We start from the raw sequence: 4,097 nt of genomic DNA, 5'->3' as shown, positions 1-4,097 counted from the left end.
TTACATTCACCTTTCTAATGTATTGGGAGGTTCCCTTGTAGCTGTTCCCTTTGATGGAACTGGATATGCTAGCTAGAGACGTACTATTTTAGTCACTCTTTCTGTGCGTAATAAGATAGAATTCATGGATGGCAGCTCTGTCCGTCCTCCCATTGAATCTCCGTTAGCTAGGCAATGGCAACGGTGTAATGACCTTGTCCTCTTCTGGATCCTTAACTCTTTGAGTAACGAAATTAGTAAAAGTGTTGAGTATTCTGAACTTGCTAGTGAGGTTTGGCATGAACTTGAGGATAGGTATGATAAGGTTGATGGTGCTAGGGTTTTCGAGTAAAGAAAGGAACTCGCGTATATCCCTCAGGTTCCTTGGATATTCCCTCTTATTTCAATCGTATTAAACAACTTTGGGATGAAATAGCTTCCATTTTAACCAAACAAGCTAAGTCATGTACTTGTGGAGCTAAGGCTCTTTATCAAGAGGATGAAGATGAGCAAAAACTCTATCAATTTTTGCTAGGGCTCAATGAAACCTATGCCCAAGTTAGGAGTCATATTCTTCTCATGAAGCCCCTACCCTCTATTAGTGTTGCATATGGGCTTCTTCTGAATGATGAGAAGCAAAGACAAGTTTCCACTACCTCATCCTTGTCTTTCTCTTCTGGCTCCACCTCCTTTAATGCTGGGGTGTAAGAAACTCCCCCTTTCCTTCACGGGTCAGCTTTGATTCTCCTACTTTCAAGACTAACCTGATTTGCAAATACTGCAAAAAGCCAGGGCACAACATTGACAAATGCTACAAATTGCATGGTTTTCCACCTGGTTATAGGTTCACTAAGTTCACGGGACCTAAAAGAACAGTTGCACATACTGAAGCTACAGGCTCTACTTCTCTAGAGCTTGGATCTGGCTCTACTGCTTCTGGATTTCCTGGTTTATCTGCTGAGCAACATTCTCAGTTGCTGTCTTTGTTACAACAGACTCAGATTCCTCCACCTGGACCTGTTTTTGCCTCAACTCCATCATCTCTAATGGCGTCCACTGCTTTTGCTGGTAAGCTTGTAGAAAATAATGTTGTGTTTAGCTCTTGAATGCTTTCCCAAGTAAACAGTTTTCTCTGGATTATAGATTCTGGGGCTTCTGACCTCATGGCTTCTTGTAAGGAATTATTATATGACATTCAAACTCTCCCCGTTCCTCTATTCTTATTTCCCTTCCAAATGAATACAAGGTCAAGGTCACCAATAAAGGTTCCTTGAAACTGTTTCCTCACATCATATTACACAATGTGATTTATGTTCCTACTTTCCAGTACAACTTGATCTCTGTCCATAAATTGGTAGAACAGCTGAATGTAGTTGTTTACTTTACCAAAACTCTGTGTGCTTTACAGGCCCCTTTTCAGAAGAAGCCTCTGATTCTTGGTAAAGTAGACAATGGACTATACAGATTACTGTTGCCCTCTAGCTCTACTGGAAAATCTCATTTTACTTCTTCTGCATTGCCAAATTTTAATTCTTGTGTTTCCTGTAAGTCTGATTCTTGTAGTTGTTCTGATAAAATTCCTACTCATGTACTCACTTCTGTATCTGGTATGCAAAGTTCTATTAATAAAACTGATATTGTATGGCATTACAGACTTGGTCATATTCCTTTCTCTAAAATGAAACACATTCCAGTCCTTCACCCTATTTTATCCCACATTCGATCTTTCCCTTGTCATGTTTGTCCTTTATCTAGACAAACCAGACTTCTATTTCCTGATAGCTCTATCAATTCCACTGTCCCTACATATGATGGGTCCAAATATTTTTTGACTATTGTTAATGACTTCTCTTGGGCCACTTGGACTCATCTGATGGGGGCTAAAAGTAATGTTTTTGACCTACTCAAAGCATTCATTAGTATGGTAGAAAATCAGTTCAATGCCAAAGCACTTTGCATTAGGAGTGATAATGCTTTTGAATTAGGCTCAAGCACTTCTGGTTCTACATTCTTCTCATCCAAAGGAATTATCCATCAAACTTCTTGCCCCCACACTCCTTAACAGAATGGAGTTGTTTTGTTTCTAGAGATGCTATTTTTCATGAGCACATCTTTCCCTTTGTTGTTTCTTCACCTCCTTCCACTGCTGGTCATTCTCCTTCACCTTTCTCCTTTGATGATACTGCTTATACTTCTTCTACTTTCCCTACTCATACTTCTTCTAATTCTGTGGTATCTATGAATTCTCTTGTTCCAGATTCATCTTCTATCCCTTCTCCCCATTTTGTCTCTGTTCTAATTTCTGCTCCTCCTCCTCCTCCTTAAAGGCATTCTACTAGGTCACACTCCATTCCAACATATCTTAAGGATTACTCTCTTCCTTCCTATATTGGTCATACTGCTGGTCAAGCCTCCTCTATACCTATTTCTACTGTTGGAAAGCAACTTGAAGTTGAACCTCACAATTTTTCTCAAGCTGCTGCCATTCCTGCTTGATGCCATGAGATTAGAATTTGAGGCCCTAGCCACTAATAGAACTTGGGAAATTGTTCCTCTTCCTTCTGGAAAGAAGCCCATTGGATGCAAGTAGGTGTATAAAATTAAATATAAAGCTGATGATGGGGGGATACACAGGTTGAAGCCAACCCAGTTCATTGTTTCTGATGTTGGGTCCCCATCTTATATTGTTCCAGATGTCCAGCCCTGGGCGTGCGGGGGAGGGGGGGGGGGGGGGGGGGTGTTGGAGTCCCACATCGCTGGGTTAAAGGGTCCTTGGTCTCCTTATATGGTCTTGGGCAATCCTCCCCTCATGAGCTAGCTTTTGAGGTTGAGTTAGGTCCAAGGTCCATTTCTTTATCATTTGTCGTACCTCTCGAACATAGTTAGCAAAAAGAAAGCTATAAAATATCTCATAATTGTTAAAAGTCTAGAGTCTAGTCAACAAAATCATAATTAAAAGGAGAGGAGGAAAACTATACAAATTGCCGCTACATACACTACTCCCCCGACTTCACTTTATGCGATGTAATTTAACTACCGAGACATAAAATTTAAGAAATTTTATTTTTTTCTTGTAGAACTTTGAGTCTTAAATTTGTCATGATATCTGTTACTATGATTACAATACTATATGAGTAAATTTTATTCATAGTCATTCAACTTTCTAAACTAGAAAGTTGACTTTTATATGTTATAAACTAGAAAAATGACTTTTATAATAGGTATAAAGTTGACTTTTATTTGCTATAAATTAGAAAAAAGATTTTTGTGTAATAATTTCTAAGGTTGCATAACTTTTAAATAAAAAATAAAAAAGTAATTTTTATGTGATAAATATAAAATTGAATGACCATGGGTGAAATTTACTGAAGAGTATGCTATTAAGGGTAAAACAAAATGTATATGTATCATTCTTGTTTAACAAACTAAATGAAATGCTACACAGACATGTAATCAAAGAACCACTTGTAATAAGAATAATATTAGGTCTTTGTGACAATTTACCGCTGCAATAGACCAACAATAAAATGGTTCAGAATGTCATAATGAACAATAATTTACATGAAAGTTACTACTAACTTAACCACATAAAAAAAGGTTTATTTTATATTGTCAACTATCAAAATTCAACACAAAGCTAATGAGGCGGCTAAATGGTGTAATAAAGGACAAGAATCAAACTTGAATGTGCAATAAAAAAGTAATTAAGCCCGACTAGTGGCTCTTTTTGCAGATCTGTCAAAGATCAGGATGGCTTTTCATGGTCTTAAACATCTTATGAAAAAGTTTCTATTTCCTTAATTATACAGTTAAATATCTATATAACAACATTATTTATTCAAATTGTTTTAGCTATTATTGTGAAATGTTATCAAAGAGAACACATACTATAACATAGCATAAAAATTAAATCGACTGCAAAGAAAATCTGATTATTATAGCTAATAACATACTAAATATTATCGAGGATGGTTTCTATAAAGAGATCTAACTAACTGTATATTGTAAAGAGGGTTTATAGTCTTTTAATCTCTAACTCCCTAATTAAAGACTTTAATTAGGTCCCAATCCCTCAAAGGAGAAATCAGATCATAGATATTGTTTTTCCTAAAGCTACC

This window comes from Capsicum annuum, chromosome 6 (genome assembly GCF_002878395.1).
Source record: "Capsicum annuum cultivar UCD-10X-F1 chromosome 6, UCD10Xv1.1, whole genome shotgun sequence".
Classification (NCBI taxonomy): Eukaryota; Viridiplantae; Streptophyta; class Magnoliopsida; order Solanales; family Solanaceae; genus Capsicum; species Capsicum annuum.
Note: the sequence above shows the minus strand (reverse complement) of the source record.